The following is a 24,427-nucleotide window of genomic DNA, read 5'->3' as shown; positions in this document are numbered from 1 at the left end:
ATCTTCGGAACTGGTAGTCATTAATTATAGGTCATGTGGAGAAAAAATAACTTATATTACAATATTGCGACATATAGAATCCCATTCAAATGATATTTCTTTTTTTCAGGATCGAGAAAAATAAAAATTCTACACTCAGTCGAATGCCTAATTTTTAACTTCTTCTTTCTCTAGAACTGATTTCGATCCTAACTAGGGAGAAAAATGTGCTTTTGTTCATCGTTATAATTCATGGATGCGACGTGCCTTATGAGCTAAACATTAGAGAAATCTTGGCTGTAGTATCACCTGATGAATAATGCATCCTTCACTCTAGTCTGAAGATAAGCTTAGTTCAAACTTACTGAATTATTGATCAAGATTTAAAGAAAAAGCGCTGGTATAGAGTTTAGAGTACGTTGCCAACGGTCATAGTTATAAGAAATTTAGATGCAGTGCATCAACTACTAATTGAATGAACTTAGATGGCTCGGGGCTGGTCATGAATTGTAGATAAAACCACGGTTAGGTTAAGTCTAAGATCAAGGAGCTGATGAAATTATTGGCTGAATTAAAGTGACTCCATTATATATTTCAAAAGGCCTTTCTTACCTTTGGAAGTCAGCATAGGCTACTGAAACAATTTCGTTCTTTTGCAGGGCTGACTGTTTCTTCATTAGTCTTCTTGTTGGTTTTCATCAGTCTTTGTTCGATTCGGAACCGGGATCGGCCAGTCTTGGTCGATTTCGGCATTCCACTTGGCCAAGAGTCTGATCTGAATGAAGTCGTAAAGCTCTCAAATCACTATTCAGCGAATCCAGCTATCGTTGACTTCGATATTCATACCAATCTTGGCAAGTCCATACCATTGAAGATGCCTCTCTCGCTATTTTTCCATAATCGGTGTAATCCCATATCGATCGAGGATGTCTTCATTTTGGATGTGATCATGGTGTGTTACGCCACTGATGCAACGCAACATCTTTCTTTCCATTACGGTGGGGCGCCATTCATTGCCTTTAATAGTCGGTCAGTACTTAGACTCATAGAGGGTAACAAGGCGAAAAACACTGCGGTAAATTTTTAATATTAGTTGTTCGTTGATATGTCGATCACAAAAAACGCCACTTCATCTAAGTTTCACTGATGCATGAAGCAATTTTATAATGAAGTTCACTATTGGCTGCTAGCATTGATCCGAAATATTTAAAGCGCTCAGCTGTGGGTAGGTCATTGCCACTGGTAGGGATGATGCCTGTTTCATTAGGATCGGTCGTCGAAAATTAGATTTTATTCAGATTCCGTCTAGAGGCAATCATTCCTTTTATGAGCAAGTTGTTCAAGATAAGCTTTGCTATAAGCCGCTATGAAAACACCATCTACATTCAGACATACACGTTGAAGTGGGCCTTGAAGCGTACTAGAGCACGTTATTCAAGACCGTAACAGCACATTATAGGACTACGGAACTCTGTAAGAGGCAATATGGTCAGCATTGCGCTCGTCCGTGATTATTACCCTGATTACCCTCATTCACAGCTGGGTGGACTGGTAGCCGACATCCAACCGCGATACAAATTCCTCTACTACTAATAAGATTTGAACCGCGATCTTCCACTGCAACATCCTAGCGCTCTAACCACTAAGCTGGTCATGGTTTACCATATTTCAACATTATTTCAACGACGTTGCGAATAGGCTGTCAAGAATGCGTCCAAAAATGTTCATGGTATGGGATAGTAATTTGAACATGCTACTGGACTGCCATTCTTTTTCTATATTAGAACGGTTGAGTCCAGACAGATGGTGTTCTACCCTCCTTAATAACCCGATTGAAGAACTTTTTGAGCCATAGTGTTGAATTCCAGTTCCATAGTTCAACTGCGATGTTGTCAGGTCCTGTGGCTTCTTTTTGTGGGGGCTCCAAAGACATTAAATATCCTAGCTACTAGAAATCGGGCTACAATTTCAACCACAAACGCTGGATCGGCTCCACGACAACGAATTTTGTGAAGTGATGAAGCATGCCGACAGCTCCGACGTTTTCTGAATTATAATACTTTGTGGATACGGATAGACAAGATCGATGAACAGTTTTTGAAATGGCCTATCAGGGAGTGGAGTGAGAACCATAGGAGGGCGAACTGTTTGATTGGGCGCCTTCGTAGTTTAGCACGTAGTACAACTGTTCACATATAATTTCACTTGTTGAGCCATATGGGGCCAAAAGTACGCGCTTTTTAGACGATGTAAGGTCTTAGCAAACACAAGCACAGGGAGTGGTCATGAAGTCGCTCAATTAACCCCTTTGTTAACTCCCCCGGAAACCCAAATATTACAACTCCTACACGGGCAACAGAACATGCCGCTGGCCACAGGTATCATCGATAGTCTCCAAAGCTCACGAACCTTTCGAAGACCGAATACCGTTTGTGAGATTAAGGCCAGGTGCTAAATTAAAAGCGCAAACAAAATCAACTCTCAAAAATAGATTTTGACTAAGACTGGGCATCATCCATGATTACAGGTCAGCTGTAGATCCTCTGAACGTGATCATAGCAGAAACCTTTGTTAACATGAGATAAGGAGTTCCATTTGCTGTATTTAACGTGAGGCGTAATTTCCAGATGGGGACTAATTTTTCATGTAGGACTTGCTCAGCCAGTTACGCGAACGATGTTAAGCCGCTGGTGGTAGGGTGCTTCCCTCCGGGCCCATTTTTGATGCACAGTGCAGTCAGTTTACATGTGTCAGGGACGCCGCACCCGTAGCAAAATACCCTATCGGCCGCGCGATACAGGTTCCATCGGCAGCAAGGTTAATGACAATTCCAGCACAAAGGAGCTGCCAAAATAGCCTCCAGCTGGTTGTCCACTTCTTCGACGTTCGAAGGGGTAAGTTCTGAATCGTTGGAGATCTCACTCACAATGGGGTTGAGGGAGGGACGAGAGGAGGGATGGAGTGAAGAGTTCGGTTTCCGAGAAGTTCCAAACCTTCCCCCCATCGGTCCTCCCCATTCAGGAACTCCAGCTTCCCAGCAGCTTGATGAAGCTGCGCTACGGTGTGAATGCCCATCCCTGCTCGCAGCATTTCGAGCAACTCGTCGTTTGCAAGGGGCGTGGATAGGCGGTCCTCCAGCTGTAGAATGGCCTGGAGATAACTCGCCGAAAGGCTCGTCCGCTCCCTGGAATCGGCTGCCCATGGGCCTCCTGATATCTCCATCGGAGGCAGGTTCACCGAACCGATCTAGCAGTTCATCGCACAGTCGATTCCAGGGCAGAGGACCAGCCCTCCGCCGACAATGTCAATACTATTCTAGGGCAGGTCCTGCTAACAACAAGTGGAGATGTCGACGCAAGGAGTGAAACTGCCCTCCCAGGTTATCTTCCACCCGATCCAAGAAACTGCCAATCGGCATCGAGTCAGAGGCTCCCGAGAACTCCAGGCCCCATACGGACACTATCTTACCTACACGGTCATCCGGGTAAGGGAAACTTAAATTCCCGGATGGACAAAGTCAATTCTACTTCCTTCTATACCCTCCACTCTGGCACCTTGGCAATAGTTTCAGCCGGCTATGTAGAGGAATCCGTTGAAGAGCGTCGAGCTCTAACTTAGAAAAGGATGGGCATCAGAGTATTCTCAAACGAAGGAAGCTCGAACTCTAATACTACCAAGCCTAGTGGGTGTAAACCCCAAAAAGATAGCGGAAATGCCACCTTTCGGGCCCCACGTTCGGCGCACACTCTGTTACGATAAGAATCCAGCGTGCATCACTTTGTCACCAACATGGACACCAAGGCTGTTAACCAACCGAACTACCCTAACACGTTTACCACTCGTGAACACCGACTGCGCGGGATAATATATGGAACCGGACGGCATGGGATGGAGCTAATCCAAAGGCTAGCAGTTCTGCGAGATATGAGCTGGGGTTTTTGGTTCTCACACATTATCTCCCTGAAAGGACACAGAGATTTAATGGCGTTCCTTGACTCAAGAGTCAACAAAACAAAACCCACTCGGAGTAAACTACTCTATTAAAGACGTGAAGTCTCGAGGTCTAGACCGTTCTTTGGAGATCCTACTCAATTTATTCCGTTTTTACTGTTTGACTTTCTTATTTTACAGTGACTTCTTAACTACGATGTAGCATTTATTTCAACGTCCCAACTATATTAGCCTTCGAGTTGTTTCAATTCTATGCGACATTTTTTTTTAACTGAAAATGCCTGCAAAAACTAGAGACTTAGGAAATTGGGAAAAAATACTTCGCATTTTTTCCTTAGAGTTGTTTCCAGTTGCTTGTCCAGTGATTTCGAAATTACCATTGGCATATTTTTATATAGTTTTAGCTATTACTTTATTTGAGTTGGGAATTAATTTGTCCTTTCCACATTTTTTTGTTTTTGGTTTTGAGGGTTGAGATATTCTAAATTCGCATTCATTTATGTCGGACTCTTGACTCAAGATTCCGCCTATTTTCAAACTGCGGGAAGTGTCATGTCAAGCTTCGGCAAACATACGATATTTTCCACTGCACTATGTTTCCCAATTGGATTTCGTGCTCCCTGGCATTATCCATCACCCTGTCAGTTGAGATTCCGACCGCAGTGAGACGTCAGCTCTTCTTGTATTGCATGAAAACCTTGCAATTCTGCTGTGAAGTGACTTTTAAAGTGAATTCCCAGTTTTTAATCGTCTGAAATCGAGAGTGTACAATATTCATTGGTTAATCGGTTCCGTTCACGCGTTTAATTCGTCTGAAGCGAGTAAATTGACGGTAAGTAGACTGGCGAATGTTTTTCGCAGCAACCAGATTCACGTAGTATTTGTGTTGTGGAAAACACCAATCGATTTTTGCTCAACCCATACGTGTACGAAGTGATGCGAAATGTGTGTGGGAAAAAGACGACCTCTGATGAAATTCAAAACATTCCGGACCATACATAAGAGCATCCGAGGCGATGATTCATATTTTCAGCGACGCAAACTTTCCCAGCTGGAGATATGAAAACATTGCGATTTGTGCTGATTGGAAGATCGGGGGATCCTCTCGACGACTCATTTCCCGTCAGAACTGCAATTCGGCGATTTTTTGCCCTCTTGACAGGGGGAAGACGGCCGGCTACGTTATCAGTGGGCCGTCGCAAAGTTTATTTGTTCGACGTCGTAATTTCCGCGCTGATTCGTTTATAATGGTCACGGGTAACCGCACAAAGTGTAAAATGCGAGATAACCGATGACGGTGCTGCACGATAATTACATTAGCGCATAAAGGTCTTTCGAGTATGTTCTGGAATGCTTAGATGTTTACATACAAAATGTGGGTTGCGTCGACGCTGGGCCGGGGATGTCATGTGTTTTTGCCACCCCACCCCAGACTAGTCGCCTTCCCCCAGAGGCTCCCCTATGTCTAGGGTATTATGGAATCGTGACAAGTTACCTTCGGAGAATGGATGACGCACAGTTCAGCTTCTGGCCCAAATTCCCTCACTGCATTTGTTAAATCACTTCCTGGAAACAAGTGGAGGCGAAATTTTATGCCTTAAGTCTCGAATTAGAACGACTTCCCGCTTCTATGTTAGCCATTCTAATTGCAGTAGCGTTTCGTATCGTGCGTACGTTAGCTGTTGGTTAATGGGGTGCTTACCAGGTGAAAGGTTAACGATTGGTGAAAGCAATAGTCGCAAAAAATCAACACATCATAGATTTATTTTGCAATTACTTTCGATTGTAATCTCTCGATTTTTCTGCTGGCGAAGCCACAGCAGGAGCGTGTAAAAGGAGCAGGAATGGGGAAGAGTTATGCTAAGTTTGCCAAAAAGAGGAGCAACCAATTTTTTTGTATTCCCTATTTTGCTTTAATACGGGTAACAAAATTCTGCAACGTCGCATTTTCTCCATCAGACAAGCTTCTGCGGAATGTTTTCGGGGAATCCCAGTTAGAAATGTCTTTGTTATTTTCGATTGAAAATATGTTCTATTTGTTTTTCTTCTGAATAATATCTGAATGTTTTATCTTCAAGTTTATGACGGGGTTTCTTGATGATGCAGTAACCACTCGAACGCGACTATGTACATTACAAAAGAATTTCATCTCCCTTTTCTCTTTATTCCGTTCACGAACGAACGCTGTCACATTTGCGAAAGCAACATTTTATTAACCTTTTCTTGGTCCTCGACAGGTCGACCAAGAAAATGCATACAATATCGTTAGAAACAAGATGATCGGATTGAGTCATAAGCCAAGCAGGACGGGCCCCGGTCCTGTCGAGAATTAAGCAATGGCTCTTGACGCATGGACGGCGTCAGGAGGTACGCAAGTTAGTCCGAACAAAATAAATACGTGTCTGCACACTAATTGTTGGCACCCTAACTGGAAAGACCGAGGAACTTGCAAGAGCCTTTCGGAAAAGGCACATTGATTTCTGCGCTCTACAAGAAACCCGATGTTCTGGCGCGAAAAGCTGCGATATTGGACGTGAACGCAGTAAAAATGGCTACAAACTTCTCTATTTTGGTAGCTCACATACTCAATATGGTGTTGGCATTGCCATCTCAGAGGGTTTCCGTGATGCCATTTGATGATCGGCTGATGGAGCTCACCATTATATCAGCTGATCGTACTATTCACTTTTCACCGCGTACGCACCACACACAGGTCGACCTGATATCTATTATAGAAAGATGCCTTCTGGCAACTTCTCGATGAAAAAACTTGTCACGTGCCTGTTGACGACTACATCATCATTGCCGGCGACCTTAATGGTCATGTGGATGAAAAGGCAGACGATAAAGTGCTATGGGGGAAAGGGGTTCGAAGCGCGTAATGATGATGACGAACTAAGGTTAGTCGCACTTACTGTTTTGGATGAAAAACATTTTCGTATTGGTTGTCAATCAATACCTGGTCCATTTGCCTCTGGCATCATGTAAAGCGATGATTCGCTGCGGGAGACTGTCATACAGTGATTGGATTTTGTCATGACGGATGTTTGCCCACGCCACTTTGATAGGTCCTTTGAGTTTATCTTTATTGCTATATTGCGGGCCATTTTCATAAACTTTTCGACCATACGTTCTCGAAAATATTCATATCTGGTGACTTCGATGGCCAATTGTCAAAACGCCGTATGCCACGTTGCTCAAAATAAGCCAAAGTTGATCTGGCCATATGTAACACATCGTTCAATAAGTCCCGGGACTAACTATGAAAACAACATTTTATCGGCAAAATTCTTTATTATTCATCAACATAATCTCGTTCAAGGGTAATACAATCATTCCAAACCTTCTCTAACTTTTCAATGCCATGTTTGTAGAACGATTTGTCTTTTGACTCAAAATGAGCCTCAGTAGCAGCGATCACTTCCTCATTTGAGCCAAATTTTTTTCTCTGGAGCATCTTTTTGAGATCCGCAAAGAGCCAGTAGTCGCTGGGAGCCAGATCCGGCGAGCACGAAGGATGAGGAAGCAGTTGGAAGCCTAATTCGTTGAATTAGGTCATCGTTTTGATTGACTTGTGGCACGGTGCGTTGTCTTGATGAAAGATGACTTTCTTCTTCTTCATGTGTGTGCGTTTTTTCGCTATTTCGGCCTCCAAACGATCCAATAACACTATGTAGTAGTCGCTATTGATGGTTTTTCCTTTTTCGAGGTAGTCAATGAAAATTATATCATTCGCATCCCAGAATACGGACGCCATCACTTTGGTGGCCGGCTGTTGTGTTTTTGCACGCTTCGGGCGGCTTTCATCGGTCGTACGCCATTCAGCTGACTGCCGACTTGACTCCGGAGTGAAATGGTGAATCCATGTTTCATTCACTGTCACATATCGACGCAAAAAATCCTGTTTATTGCGAGTAAACAGTGCCAAACAGCTCTCCGAATCATTGATACGTTGTTGCTTTTGTTCCATTGTGAGCAAACGCGGCACCCATTTGGAAAAAATCTTTTTCATAGCCAATTTTTGGTGCAAAATAGTAAATGCACTACCAGTTGATATGTTCACCATCTTAGCTATCTCGTGCACTTTCATTTTGCGGTCACCCATCACGATTTTCAATACTTGCTTGTGTTTTCGGGAGTTACTGCCTCATTTGGCCGACCCGAACGTTCCGCATCATTTGTATCAGCACGACCGCGTTTCAAGTCAGCATACCACCGACAAATGTTTGTTTTCGACGGAGTAGAGTCCGGATAACGTTTTTCAAGCCATTGCCGAACTTGAACAGTGTTTTTTCCCATTAGAAAACAATGTTTTATCAACACACGAAACTCGGTTTGGTCCATTTTATTCACGATTGCAAAGGTAGCGTCACTTTAACCACTATAGCTTTCTTGGTTATGTTTCGAATTACATCAAATTTTGACACATCTTATCTGAAGGTTCATACTTCTGAACCTTGGTATATAAATGGCATTATTAGCGCCATTTCTACGCTAGTCCCGGGACTTATTGAACGATGTGTTATTTGGTGCTTTGTGTTGCTGAAATTGCCAGTTCAGACCAGCACATTCGAAGCCACACGTTGGTAAATCAGGGCCAATCATCTGCTGATAATGCACAGCGCTCATTCCGGTCGAAATGAATGACAGAGGCATGTTTTTTAAATGGCCAATAGCACCCCATATCATTACTAAGCCACCGCCGAATTTGACGCTTACTGAACATTTTTTCTTCAGTGCGTAAATCGTGCCAATAATAGGCAAAACCATCTGGGCCATCGAAATTGAACTTTTTTTCGTCCGGAAAAATAATATTCTGCCATTCTTTTGTCCAATGAATGTGATCTAGAGCGAACTTCTTACGGACTTCAATATTCTTTGAAGTTAACATAGGCCTGCGCATCATTTTTTTTTGTATTTCAAGTAGCTGCAACCACTTAAAATCTTTTGGGTACGTCAAACACCAACGGGTAAATTATTTTCCAACTTGATATTACGAGCAAACTTGTTGCTGTTGGCTGCAGATCGTATCAAGTGTCGCTTTTGTTCTGGAGATATTGTCGATGGCCAGCCTGTCACGTAATTTTCACGATCATCCAGAAAATTTCGAACTACTTTTTCATTCCGATTAATTTCTTTTGCAATTTTCCGGTTTGACATGTTCTTTTAGTCTTAAGTGTCGCAATTTTCGCCTTTTCCATTTCGGTCAGTGGTTTTCCATGACCCATGGTGATTCGCTTGAATAACAAATGACAACTGTGGGTGAAATCACACAAAGTGTCGAGAGAATGTGCATAACGGTAAATCGAGTCAAAACAAAATATAAACATGTCCACAACATTGTTTATTTTGCTCAAAACAGTGAGTGCGGCTAACCTTAGTTCGTGCACAGTATAATCGATTTTGTGAATACCCATGACTTTGTACTTATGAATATGTGGTTCATCAAACGTTTGTCTCATCTTCCTACATTTTATAGTGGGAACAGTAAAACGCAATTCTTATTAGATGCGGACATTTTATCACTGTCAATGGTTGCAAAGTCGTTCCATATGAGACCATCGCACCTCAACTTTGGCCGTTGATTGCCGTCCTGCGAATTAAGCCACCGATAAAACAGCGTGAGAAACGCACTGGCTCGTGGCGCATTAAATGGTGGCGATTTCGTGAGAACAAATGATCTCACTTATGTGATTACCAACCATTACGAATATGCAAGAATCATGGAACCTAATGAAAGACACGATTCCCAAAGCGGCCTCTGCGCAGCCCTCGGGGTCACCAAGCCGAGTAAGCGGTACATAAACCGAGATACTTGGCTTTGGAATGACGATGTTGAAATAAAGGTCCGTGAAAAGAAACACTTCTATCAAAGATTTCTCGACGATAAAACACTGGCCAATTGGCAAATTTATAAGAATGCCAACCGGGAAGCAAAGAAAGCGGTCGCTGCCTCCCGAGCGGACCATTACAAAAATCTTTACGATAAAGTGGACACTCGGGATGGCGAGAGAGATCTGTATCGACTTGCCAGAAGCCGAAACGAGCGCGCACAGGGTATCGAACCCTTCTGCTGTGTTAATGACAAGAACGGTACTTTGCTTACCAACCGTCGAACCGCAAGGGATAGATGGCGAGAATACTTCGAGCAGAACTAAAGAATTTGCTCATCCTCCACTTCCACAATCATTGCCGATATTTGGAGCAGTTCCACTTGTCAGCGCAACTGGTGCTCAGAGGTAGCGGTGAGGAAGATGGGGCGGCAACCCTATCGGCCAAACCAAAACCAATTGGTCGAGGAGAACCTCCATAGTGGTGGCACCGGGAGACGCAGTACTCACTTTGGTTTGCCGGCCGTGATGCAGTAGGCGCATGCGCCAAAGGCCTAATCAGGGCGATCAAACCCGAGTCTGCACGGGGACTCATCTGAAGTGGCAATTGGTCACGAAACCTTATCAGGGGTATACTGGTACCATGGGAACTGGGATAGCCCCTGGACTCACATACTTCAGGAAAATTTCTGTTGTATGTGCGTACAGCCCGGTTGTTTGCGGTTGGCCGTTTAATGGGAACTTCATGGGGGTTGTGGTTGCATTCAAGCGAACAGAGACCTTCGCGCCTCAACGTGGTGTTGCGTTCCTTAGTTCGGTAGAGATTTAGGTAGGTCTTGTATCCACTAGTATGAATGCTAAGCCATGCACTTGGTATAGACTGGTACCGTCGTAGCTTGCTTCGGCGGGGCTTTGATTGTGGTGACAAGATCAATCCGTGTCTTAAGTAGACCGTGGGATTAAGTCTCCATGACAAGTGCTCATGTAAAACGCCTAGGACTGACTGTCAGCGCAACTGAAGTCGAGGAGGCAATAAAACGAATAAAATCGGGGAAAGCCACAGGATCTGACGACATCGCCTCTGTAGTCTGGAAAGCGGAAAGCTGGGACCCAACACTGTGGCTCAGTGAATTCTTTAATCGGGTTATTCAGAAAGGAAGAACACCATCTGACTGGCAAGAAAGAGCCACTGTTTAAATATGGAAAAAGAAAGGTAGTTCAGCAGAATGTTCAAATTACCGTCCGATCCGGTTACTTTCGCATACCATGAAGATTTTTGCACACATTCTTGACAACCGTATTCGTGAAATTGTTTAAATAACTGTGAATCAAACTGGATTTGTCAAAAACTGCGGAACTACTGACGAAATACACACTGCGCGGTTATTCATGGAGAAACACCGTGAGAAGCATCGCCCTCTTTATATTGCATTTTTTGATTTAGAGAAAGCGTTTGACCGTGTGCCACACGAACTCATCTGGTATGGGTTACGACAACACTTAGTGCCATAAGAACTCGTGCGCTGGTTCAATTGCTCTACTACGATTCGAAAAGTAAAGTATAGTAGGTGTATCAAAACCGCGTCGTGTCTCTGTTGGTGTTTACCAAGGAAGCGCCCTCTAATCACTCCTCTTTGTTCTTGTTATGGACACCGTCACACGGGATATCCAACGTCAAACGCCCTACACACTGCTTTATGCAGATGATGTTTTCCTAGCATCTAGTACCAAAAGTGATCTCAAGTAACTTGTCCAAAAGTGGAATAATCGGCTCATGCAACACGGTCTCAGATTGAATCTAAACAAAACTGAATTTTTGACGACCGATCCCCATGAAACCGGCACAATCACTGTCAGCGGCAGTGATCTGCCCAGAACTGAGCGATTTAAATACCACGGGTCAACGCTACCAGTCAATGGAAAACTGCGTTACGAAACTGCTTCACGCATTAACGCAACCTGGATGAATTGGCGTTCCACAACTGGTGTTTTTGTAATGGACACGAAGATGTTGCGTTGGATTAGTGGCGTGACACGTTTTGATCACATCCGAAATGAGGATATCCGCGATCGCTATGGGGTTACACCAATCGTGCCATGATTGGTCTGAACAACGAAGTCGATGGTAAACGACAAAAAGTGGTGGCTTGATACGGTGTATGGGAATTTAAAAGGAAAAGATTGCATCCAGGTTAGGCATTTGATAGAGCTAAATGGCGAAACCGTTCACGACGAGTCGACCCCGCTTGTGAACGGGACAAAGGCTGTAGAAAAAGAAGCAGAAGAAGCGAGTCCGTATTGTCATATAGAGTCGAAAGCCTTCTGTCTAGGGAGACAGGCTATGGTCGGCGCGTTCCGGTTGAGGCCCAGGAAGACGTCTGATTTGAGTACGAGGCATGGTCAACCCAGTGTCTGGGTCGGTTGGCGAATTGAAACGGAGGTAAACGCTTATCTGGTTGTCGAAACGTGGTTCACGGAAATGGAGGGTGTAGTGGCATGCCTGGAGGAAGTGGTGAGCGAGGACGTTAAACTTTTCTGGGGGAGGGGGGGGGGGGTGTTTTGGGGTAGGATCGGGTTTTGTTAGACAGATTTGCCTAAACGCGGGCAGGTTTTCCTGAGTTCCCTGTATGTACCAGGGTTCAGTTCCGTGTTGGAGAGGAGGTTCTGGAGATATTGGGTGTAGGGGGTTAGGATTTCTTCGCGGATGGACATGTCCAGTTCGCGGATTTCGGAAAGGAGGTGAGAAGATTGCGGGGAGTATCTACTGCTAAATAGTCTCCGCCTGACGGTCTTTTTATACTGGATGTCTATTAGGATAACATTGGGGAAGGTAATGAGGTTGCGGTAGTTTAAGGGACGGGATGGGACCAGTTTGTCACATACTTGTCGGTGTATTGACGGGCAGTTTGGTCAATGGTCGTTGGGAACTTTACTGTTGGATGGGAGTAGGAGAGGTTGAAGTTTAGTTTTGAGGGCTAGGTTCCAGTTCCAGTTTGCGCGCTGGAGGTCGGGAACTGAAGGTCTAGTGGACCAAACGACTGTCTGGGAGTTTGACGTTTAGGATTATGGCATCATGGTCGGTGATGTCGGGGACTGTTCCGAGGAAGGGAAACGTGTTTGGGTTGGGAATAATAGTTAGGTTACTGCTAATTAGGAACTGGTCTAGGTAGGAGTGGTAGTGTGTTCTGTTGAAAGTTGGAAGGGCCGAGCTGAAATGGGCTAGGTTGACGGTGGGATGGGAGGTTGTGGGGAAACCGTGGAACTGATCCCCGTTCTGATTCAACCGTGCGTCGAACCAGGATAGGTGTCTGGCGTTGAGGTCTCCACCGATTGTTTTCCGGGAGGGTGATCTTGAGAAGCGCAGAGGGACTTGATGCGGAGAAAGTCGTGTGTGTCGAGGAATTGTTTGGAACGGTAAACAGAGGCGACGAAGACCGAGGTTGATTGGGATTCGAAGGAGATTAGGATGGTTTCAATTGATTTGAAAGCATTGGGAGGTGGGTGAATTCATGTGATTGGGAATTTATCGGAGATAAGGGACGGCCGTTGGGGTCTTCATGTTCCCCATGCTTGTATGCAAGGTTTTGATGGATCACCTTACATACAACATTATGCCTGGTGGCACCGGTGCCACATCTCGACGTCTTGTCAACTAACAGCACATCAGGCTTGTTTTGCGATATATGTCTACGCGAACGTGCTGAAATGGTCGCTGGAGATTGTGGCGAAACAGCTAGCGATGTCAAGTTTCGATGCCGTGCTTTTCATAATGAGAACCCGATTCAGTCACCAAGTCAGACGAAGAAACGAAGTGCTGGAAATGTATTAGATTTTTGTACGAGGGATAATCCAAAAGTAATGATAATGTATGTAAACCACATTGATTTAAATAGTTAAATAATTTATTTTTCCGCGTGGTCCCATAACAAATCTTTATTTTGACACTTCAAAAATGACTCAACAGCGGCCGTCACTTCATTACCGTTCTCAAATTTTGTGCCTTGGAGGTGTCTCGAGTCGAGGAAAGAGGTGGGATCTCATTTCTCGAATGGCAGCCGTCGAAATCGTGGCTTTGTTGGACGGAGCTTTGTCTTGGTGAAATAGCCCTCCAGCTCGCAGTTTCTCTGGCAATCTTCTTATTCGGTTTGCGTAGTAAGAGGCGGTAATATTGGTTCTGTCTTCCAAATATTTCACCATCATTATTCCTTCACCGCCTCAGAAAACGGGTGCCCTAATCTTTCTCGCCGACTTGGACACTTTCAATTTCTTCAGCATCAGGATGAAGTTCGTTTCCAAGTCATGACAAAAAAGTTTTTCGACCCATTTACAACGTTTCAAGACTTCCTTTCGAAATATTAACTCCTTTTTAAGGTTTTGTTTGTAAAACAAAATCAGTTCAAAGCCCGTCGCTCACACCCACTTTTCTCAGAAATGGCTATACCAATTGAGACGAAAGTGATGATAGTGGGAAGGTGCGAATTGTGAACGCCCACACATGCAGTCAGCTACTTCTATCTACGTTCAGTTTGAGGGGGGGAATACATGCAAAAGGGAGGTTACATTTTTTTTTTATCGAATGTAGTCATGTTGGGTATCAAATGAAAGGTCTCGATTAGCAGTTTTCGGAGCCAATATTTTTTTTAATATTTGTTGGAAAGGTGGGGAGTGCAGAGGGAATTTTTATGCGAACTAGGAATAACCGATTATCATATAATTTTCAACCATCATTCATATTGAATGAATGAAATTTGCCTCTAAATGATTCTTTTTTCTGTATTTCCAAAATATTTCCGACAAATCCAGATATTTGGTGCCGGATATGCTGTGGCTTTATTTTACATTTCCAGGAAAGCTGATAATGTTCGTGTCCTTTGCATTTCCAGTTACAGCAGCGGCCTCGTAGTAATTCTCAAATATGCAAATCTCGACTATCTGTTTATTCGCCGGCATTTTAGTTGAGACATTTTGAACTCTTGTATTTAAGTATAAATTGATAACAATATGACGCCCAGTGATTCATGGGCGTACACTCAACTTGAAACCAACATAAATGCATTATTCTGTTTAGCAATATAAACATAGTTTTTTTTTTCTTTTTAGCAACAAAAAACAAATAGCGATTTGTGGTAATCCTGTTATCATGTAATTGATATTTCGTGCATTCGATTATCACCAGCTCAACTGAGTTCCTTTTTCATGGAACATTGTTACTGGCTATCTATTGCTAATAAACCAAAGATAGTCAATAGCGGCGCTCATGTAAACACGACTAGCGGAAGCGATGCAGTATTATTGGGGAAAATAATGCGGAATAATACATGCTTATGTACGGATTCATTGTACGGCTTCATTGATAGCTCTTTTTTTCCTGTTTTAAAACACTTGGTATCATTGGGGCTCCCCGAGTATTTTTAGTCATCCAATGAGGTCCAATGAGGAAAATTCTTTTACGACTGAAAACTCATTTATTTTATGTATGCAACCACGCTTCGGTAGAAATGTCGTCTGAACTGAATGTTTTCATAGTTTTACTTGCGCAATGAACATAAAAGTTTGAAGTGTTGTAATTTTTTGGAACTTTTACAAATTGAGCGGAAAATGATACATTCGACCCGTTGGAATGCGTTGAAGGTTTACATGTGAAAGAGGGGGAGATAATTTTCAACAGTACTCATGAAAAAAGGGACACATTTCACATTGTCCACCCACCATATCTACACATATGAGACAATTTCTTTAACGATCCAAATGGACATAGAGGAATCTTCATACTCACCCCTGAAAAGAAATTCTAATAATGGAAAGTGAATATGACATGAAGTCTCATTGATTTCCAATAAAAAATTAAAAAATCGTCAGCTACTTTTAGAATAAGGATTCAAGCACTGAAAATCAATATTTTTCCAGTTTGTAGATGAGACAGCAAAGTTTACAATGGAAACTGCCGCAAATATAAATTAATAATGTGCAAGATTTATTTATTGAATGGGATGTTTGCAAAGTACAGTCTGCTCACAAATGATAGAAGAACCGCTGGCATTTTTGGGGTTTTGTGTTTGATACGGAACCTTATTAGAATCGATTTGATGTCTGTCTGTTCGTCTTTCTGTCACACCCAATTTATTCGGAAAAGGCTAAACCGATTGTCATGAAATTTGGTGGGAACGTGCGGGTTGTGAATCCCTCTACGTATAGACATTTTGTGTTGAGTTTAAGGGGGGGGGGGGGGGGGGGGTTCCCCCATACACGCGAAAGAAGGGTGCAACATTTTTTTCAAAGAATATGGCCATGTAGAGTATCAAATGAAAGGGCTAAATTTTTTTGAAATTCCCCTATATGATATCGGGGTGAGGGCTCAAAATATGACCCTCAAAAAGTGAAACAGGTTTCGTTTTCAGAACCAATTCAACCGAAAAATCTGAAAAAATCACAGTGGCGAATCTAGGCCTCAAAATACATCCCATTCCGATACTTGCACAAATAAAGTTAATAATAGTATATTAGCACATTTTAGAAATTTAGTCGGAATGGGGAATGGAGATGGGAAAGGTGGACTAGGAATGGCGTGAGCCGTTTTGCTTGGTTGAGGGAGCGTATGAGTATGGGAGTAACGACCTGTGTAGACTTGTCACTTTTTTAGGGAAGGAGAATCTGTGGGAATTGGTTCAAGGGAAAGGAATTTTCCTCGCTGGTTTCGATCCTCACTCGGCAACTAAAGCATTAAGATGGGACTGACACCGTTCAAGGAAATTCATTGTATATCAGGCTATAATGGAATCGATGCTGTGAAGGTTTCGTAGACGGTTGCCGATTTTGAATATGCCGGTAAAACTTTCCTTAACAAGGAAACTCTTCATTTGATGAAGAGGGATATCGGTTTGGAAGATGAAATTGAAAGTGATTATTGAAATAGAGATACGGCGAAAGTGCATTTTTTCCTGGTATCTCATGACACCTGCATTTTACCATTGTCCCTGATTGCAAAGTCGTTTCCTATGAGACCATCACACCTCAACATCAGCCGTTGATTGCCGTCTTAAGAATTAAGCCACCGATAAAACAGCGTGAGGAACGGACTGGATCGCCGCGAAGAAATGATCTGTTATGCGATTATCAACCATTACGAACGTGGAAGAATCGTGGAACTAAATGAAAGACACGATCCACAAAGCGGCCTCTGCAACTCTCGATGTTACAAAGCCATGTAGCGGTACATCAACCGAGACACTTGGGTTTGGAATGACGATGTTGAGATGAAGATACGTGAAAAGAAACGTCTCTGCCACAAGTTTCTCAACGATAAAATGCTCACTAAATAGCAAATTTATAAGAATGCCAACCGGGAACCAAAGAAAGCCATCGTTGTCACCTGAGCGGTCCATTACAAAAATCTTTACGATAAATTGGACACTCAGGATGGCGAGAGAGATTTGTATCGACTTGCCAAAAGCCGAAACGAACGCGCACAGGATATCGAACACTTCTGTTGCGTTGATGACAAGAACGGTACTTTGCTTACGCTCGCGAGAATATTTCGAGCAGATTTCAACTGAAGAATTTGCTCATCTTCTATTTCCACAGTCATTGTCGACATTTGCAGCAGTTCTAACTGCCAGCACAACTGGTGCTCAGAGGTGGCGGTGAGGAAGACGGGGCGGCAACCCTGTCGGCCAAACCAAAACCAAGTGGCTGAGGAGAACCTCCATAGTGGTGGCCGGGAGACGCTGTACTCACTTTGGTTTACCGGGCGTGATGCAGTAGGCGAATGCTCCAAAGGCTTAATCAGGGCGATCAGACCCGAGTCTGCACGGGGACTCATCTGAAGTGGTAATTGACCACGAAATCTTACCAGGGGTATACTGGTACCATGGGAACCGGGATAGCGCTTGGCCTCTCATACTTCAGGTGGACTCCCGTTGTATGTAAGTACAGCTCTGTTATTTGCGGTAGGCCCCTAGTGGGAGTTTCATAGGGGTTGTGGTTATGCTCAAGCGAGAAGAGACCTTCGGGCCTCGGCGTGGTGTTGGAGACGAAGATGTTGCGTTGGATTAGTGGCGTGATACGTTTTCATCAGATCCGAAATGGGGATATCCGCGATCGATATGGGGTAACATCGATCGTGGGTAAACTGCGAGAGAGGCTTCGAGCAGAGAATTCACTTGCCAAGATTGGTCTGAATGTCGAAGTCGATGGATAGATGGATGGGGATTTAAAAGCCTAGCGATTGCGTCCAGATCAGGCACTTGATAAAATAAAATGGCGAAACCGATCACGACGAGCCGACCCCGCTTGTGAACGGGACAAAGGCTGAAGTAAAAGAATATCATCCTCATTTTTTGTTGACATTTTTGCGGGTTGAAGGTTAGTTTCTATTCGGTGAAGTATCGGAAGAGCTCGTCTAAATATGAATTCAAACGAGCTCCACCGCGTACTATCGCTTGCGGTGACGGATACACTTTAAATCTTAAAAATTTGCCAAATTAAAATGTCGCGATGATTTACAAAATGTTTGGAATTACTCTAAATTTCCTTATGTGTTTGCTTAAAGCATCGGTTTCGGAGCTGTGTGAGAATGGGTTCGACTCCGCCAATTTTTGTCGGGCATGTAGGCATGTTTAAATAAAGAAGTCAGGACGGTGTAGATGGATTTATTTGTTATTGGCGTAGCTGAAAAAAAAAGAATGACGTTAGTTTCCAGGCATAATTTCATCGGAGGTCAGAGGGTCGATTAGGGACTGTTTTCAAGATGGCCACAATAAAGTCTGTGAGACCAATCGTCGGTAGCTGTACGAATCAATATCCACGAAAAAAATGGGTCATAGCTACTATTACCGTCTATTTCGATGACTCCAGGTTGTGGTAGCGTCTTCTATAGACCACGTCCTCTTGAGCTGTTTAGAATTTGCACTGAGTGCACTCATGTATGGCCTGGCTGGCGGACAATAGTCAGTACTATTTAGCTCGGGCAGGACTAAATAATAAAATATCTGTCCAACAAATTAAGTGCTTTCAAAGTTCCTAACAGTAGTAAATCTGAGGAAAATTAAAGCGAATGCAAGTAAAATACATCTGAGATCTGAATATCTTCATTATCTTGGCTGATAAATATCTTTATCGTCATGGAAAATCAGCAATACCTTAACGAAATATTTCGTTGATATGAGTTTTCCCTATTTTCTACAATATTTTCAGAAAAGTTCTACCATATTACTGCTGTTGATGATGCGTAATCTAAACACTATTTAATCTGATTAAGTTAATGGTAAAGTCGGTTATGAAAATTATGTCTCCTTCACACTTGATATGTTCCAATCTTGATAAGTGCAATAACATTTGTTATCTGAAAGCGTTCGTTTAATTTCCTTCCTTAACGAACATGAGGCGATATCGACTGCTTAAACATGGAAAATACAATAGTTTGCATTAATTATAAGAGGCGCGCTGGTAGTTACAATTATAATATTTCATCGTCTGAGCTTATGTCCAAAAAAAGTTAGATGTAAAAAAACTTGGTATAACAATGGTTGGCGTTTACTATGGACCTATGACATGTTTTTTTTCTTTTGATAAAATAAGCGACCAATTATGATGATAAATTTTGCCATTTAGTGATAAGTGTAAATCGAGTTTAGACGTTCTGCAGTGTCCGTGTGATGCTGTCTAGAATTCCAAAATAGTTATTGTTTAGGTCCTCCATATCTTATTTTTCATTTACGGTGTTATTGGTTAGGTAAATGTTGAAAGCTTCCAGGATGGGCTTTTCTTTTATAACGACTTCCGACGGCTAATATTTTTACATTTTCAAAACAGTCAGTGAAGTTTTAATCCCGTTTTTGTTTCCTACCCGCAATCTTCGTTGTCTTTCAGTCTGCACGGTATCTTATTACGACATTGCTTTGGTTGAGGATAGGGAGTGAATTCTTTGGTTGAGGATAGGGAGTGAATTTTTCAGTTTTAAGGAGGATTTCCATGTTATGTGGTGTTCTATAGCATCTGTCCAAGGACCTTTCACCCTGGTGCAAAGACTGATCAGAGCGTAAGTAAACTAATTTGAGCCATACAAATTCGTGTCCGTATGCTAAACGTTGGTACCCTCTCTGGTAAGACGGAGGAGTGTGCAAGCACGTTTTGGAAGAGCTGGTGGTATATTGCCAAGAAACCGCGACACAAAAACCTTTCCGATATACCTAACAGCTGTCTGTCATCGTAGCTTGCGTCGTCGCTCCATATCACGGAAGGTCTGCTTGGTGTTTTCTATCATAAGTGTTGTCCTTAGAGACTTTCCGGGCTCGATTATCCCCACAACCAAACGACCTATTCCAATGTATTGAAGAATTATCCCATTCTGTTTTGCAGAATTTCTAGGACAGTTGGTGTAGAAGTATCGCATCGTTGTGATCAAAAAGTATTAAAATTTTCGAAACATTTGGTATGTTTGATACCCGCAATGGCCTTGTGCGCCCTCTTGGATGTATGTGTACCTTTGGCTCATCTGCTTCCGAGTCCGGGAGCTCCCACTCCCCTATGTTTCATCCGATATCAAATATGAAACTAGTTTCGAAAAGTACTAATTGAGCCCTTTCATTTGATAGCCCACATTTATGAAAAAAAAATTTGCAGCCTCCATTCACATGTATGGGGAGCCCCCTTAAACTTAATACAAAATGGCGCCACTTGCTGTATGTAAAGGAAACAACAGATGACATGCTCTCACCAATTTTCGTGACAATTGGTCTAGTCGTTTCCGAATAAATCGGATGTGACAGACAGAGAGACAGACGGACAGACATTCTAATTCTAATAAGGTTTTGTTTCACGCAAAACCTTTAAAATGGGCTCGACTATTTCAACAAGGCAGAAAGTCCTGAGAAAACCACCCTCGCCCAGGTCGCCCAGTGACAGTAGTCAACGAAGAAAGTGTTAAAGAAGTCGAATTAGTACGGGCTTAATGAAGAATTAAATTTGTGGCAGATAATGGAAGAACTGCGGATTAACAAGGAACAATTTGGAGAGATTTTGCATGAAAATTTGCACGTGAAGAAAAAAATGGTGCATGTTGGGTACCGCCAATGCTCCACCGCTCGATAAGGAACGAAGATTGGAGAGTTGTAAAGATTTTTTGAAATTTTATCAGAGTAATTTGAACGAAATTTGCAACCATATTGTGACTGTTGATGAAACTTGGATTCGTCGATATGATCCGGAGTCCAAACAAAAGTTAGTGAATAAAAAGGGAGAAAGGCCACCAAAGTGGAAAGTCGGCGTCGAAGATTATGGCTACCATTTTCTGGGGCTACAATGAACGGCAAGTACTACGCTAATTTACGGGGTCAGGCACATGAGGCAGTGGTAAAGAAGAGACGTAACAAAAGGGGGGGTGGAGAGTGTTGTTTCTGTAAGACAACGTGCCCCTTCACACCGCTCAGGTTGCGAGAGTTGCCCTAAAAGTTACGGGTTTCACAGAACGTGACCACTCATCCTACAGTCCGGACCTGGCTCCCAGCGACTTCCTTTTTTTCAATTAAAAGAAGGAGCTACGAGGACGAACATTTTCCAACGGCAGCGAAATGAAGGCGGACGTAGAAAACCATTTTGAAGAGAATTCTAGGGAATATTTTTTCAGTGGCATAAAGTCATTATATTGGCGATGTGAAAAGTGTTCACTTGAGGGCGATTACATTCAAAACTAAAAAATATAACACCATCCTTTTCTTTCATTAAGTACCTTAGGCCGTGAACTTATCAGCCGGCCCTCGGTATCAGTTGGAGTTGAAGGGGGCAATTTTTTGATTTCAGGAATGTTTGGAGATTATAGGTTATTGGGATGGTTCGTCGGGTGTGGGTGATTTTGTGGTTGTCAAATTTCACTGTTACCATCCTTGTCCATTATTTGGACGTGAAAAAAAGGAACGCTGGTGTCCACTTCCGTCTCCACTTAGTTTTGAATCGTTGTTTAAAGTGAACGTCATGCGAAATAATTGTTTATTTCTTTTAGACAGTTTGGTATGATTTGTAAAGGGAGATCATCATCATCAACGACGCAACAACCGGTATCCGGTCTAGGCCTGCCTTAATAAGGAACTCCAGACATCCCGGTTTTGTGCCGAGGTCCACGAATTCGATATCCCTAAATGCTGTCTGGCGTCCTGACCTACGCCATCGCTCCATCTTAGGCAGGGTCTGCCTCGTCTTCTTTTTCTTTTTCTACCGTAGATATTGCCCTTATAGACTTTCCGGGTGGGATCATCCTCATCCATACAGATTAAGTGACCCGCCCACCGTAACCTATTGAGCCGGATTTTATCCACAACCGGACGGTCATGGTATCGCTCATAGATTTCGTCATTGTGTAGGCTACGGAATCGTCCATCCTCATGTAGGGGGCCAAAAATTCTTCGGAGGATTCTTCTCTCGAACGCGGCCAAGAGTTCGCAATTTTTCTTGCTAAGAACTCAAGTTTCCGAGGAATACATGAGGACTGGCAAGATCATAGTCTTGTACAGTAAGAGCTTTGACCCTATGGTGAGACGTTTCGAGCGGAACAGTCTTTGTAAGCTGAAATAGGCTCTGTTGGCTGACAACAACCGTGCGCGGATTTCATCATCGTAGCTGTTATCGGTTGTGACTTTCGACTCTAGATAGGAGAAATTGTCAACGGTCTCAAAGTTGTATTCTCCTATCCTTATTCTTCTTCGTGTTTGTGTTTGACCAGTACGGTTTGATGTTGTTGGTTGATTCGTATTCGGTGCTGACGTTGCCACCATATATTTTGTTTTGCCTTCATTGATGTGCAGCCCAAGATCTCGCACCGCCTGCTCGATCTGGATGAAGGCAGTTTGTACGTCTCGGGTCGTTCTTCCCATGATGTCAATATCGTCAGCATAGGCATAGTAGTTGGGTGAACTTGAAGAGGATCGTACCTCTTGCATTTACCTCAGCATCACGGATCACTTTCTCGAGGGCCAGGTCAAAGAGGACGCATGATAGTGCATCCCCTTGTCGTAGACCGTTGTTGATGTCGAATGGTCTTGAGAGTGATCCTGATGCTTTTATCTGGCCTCGCACATTGGTCAGGGTCAGCCTAGTCAGTCTTATTAATTTCGTCGGGATACCGAATTCTCTCATGGCCGTGTACAGTTTTACCCTGGCTATGCTATCATAGGCGCCTTTAAAGTCGATGAACAGATGGTGAAACTGTTGTCCATATTCCAACAGTTTTTCCATCGCTTGTCGCACAGAGAAAATCTGATCTGTTGCTGATTTGCCTGGAGTGAAGCCTCTTTGGTATGGGCCAATGATGTTCTGGGCGTATGGGGCTATCCGGCTGAGAGGTGGCGGCGTTCGAATAACACGTGGTCAATTTGGTTGAAAGTGGTCCCGTCTGGAGAGGCCCACGTATGTTTGTGGACCGCTTTCCGCGCAAACCAGGTACTTCCAACAATCATTTCGTGTGACCCTGCTAATTGAATAGTCCGCAGTCCGTTATCATTTGTTTTTTCGTGTAAGCTATGGGAGCCAACGTATCGCCTGAATACTGGCTCCCCCTACTTGGTTGTTAAAATCGCCAAGTATGATTTTGTTATCATATCTGGGACAGGCTTCGAGGGTTCGTTCTACTGCCTCGTAGAAGGTATCCTTCTCCGACTCTGCAGTCTCCTCTGTAGGGGCGTGTACGTTTATGAGGCTTATATTTCTAAACTTGCCTCGCAAGCGCAGAGTGCATAGCCGTTGGCTTATGTTTTCAAAGCCGATAACAACAGGTTTCATTTTTTGGCTGACTAAGAAACCTACTCCGAGCACATGGTTTACTGGATGACCGCTATAATATATGGTGTAGTGGCTCTTCTCCAGGAAACCGGTCCCTGTCCATCGCATCTCTTGCAACGCTGTTATATCAGCCCTATATTGGGACAGGGTATCGGCTAGCTGCTCATCAGCTTCATCTCTGTACAGGGAGCGCACGTTCCATGAGAAAATGCGCAAATCGTTATTCCGTTGTCGTTACCGGGTCGGTCGTTTTAAAATCCGTCCTGTCCGAGGCTCCTGTTGTGGCTTCGTAACAAGTTGTTTTCCGTGTAGGGTTGTCAGCCCTACCCAACCCCCAACCTGGAGGACCAGTTGGTACAATTAGTCCCGTTTTTAGGCGCGGGAGACTCGCCTTCATCCTTTTCCGTCTGCAGCTTTTCGTTAAGAAAGAGCTCCCAGCGGTCACCAGGTGGAGATAGGGCTTGGTAGTAGAGCTGTTGGTGAGAGATACAAAAGGAAAAGCATCAATTGATTTGTAGGATGTGCCGCTGGCCTTTAGAGTCTGTGCATGTAAACAAGTCAATTATCAGGACTTTTCTGTTTTTATGGAAGGGTAATTTTAGTGTTTCGATTTTCTTTATAAAATCTTACTTTGATGAGCAAAATTTGATACTGATCAGTTATTGTACGTTATTGTTACCTAAGATAAATAAGACCCCTGAACTACTGACCCACCTTGCTTTGGTTTACCACTTTTCGCATGTTTTAGGAAACCTTTAATCCTTTTACAATGTGTTCAACCTATTTATTTTTTTGATCAATGCTCAATCCCCCACTGCTTATAGTTTTTAATGGTATGTATTAGATGTATGCTTTTATCAGTGGTTGCAATTGTTACATAAAGGTTTCGTCTGTTGCTT

At 43.3% G+C, this 24,427-nt stretch overlaps 1 protein-coding gene across 5 annotated transcripts in view; it reads left to right on the top strand.

Moving 5' to 3' along the window:
• Nucleotides 1-4,566: 4,566 nt before the first annotated feature.
• The window catches only part of LOC119654628 (protein lifeguard 1-like), a 32,996-nt gene continuing 13,135 nt past the window's right edge, over nucleotides 4,567-24,427 (top strand). For all 5 annotated transcript variants that reach the window (XM_038060103.1, XM_038060137.1, XM_038060111.1 and 2 more), the window contains exon 1: nucleotides 4,567-4,762. The gene's annotated coding sequence lies outside the window, so the exon portion shown is untranslated. The remainder of the gene's footprint in view (nucleotides 4,763-24,427) is intronic.

The sequence above is a fragment of the Hermetia illucens genome, chromosome 1 (assembly GCF_905115235.1).
Source record: "Hermetia illucens chromosome 1, iHerIll2.2.curated.20191125, whole genome shotgun sequence".
Lineage (NCBI taxonomy): Eukaryota > Metazoa > Arthropoda > Insecta > Diptera > Stratiomyidae > Hermetia > Hermetia illucens.
The sequence above is the reverse complement of the archived record's forward strand: the minus strand, read 5'-3'. Positions and strand labels throughout refer to the sequence as shown.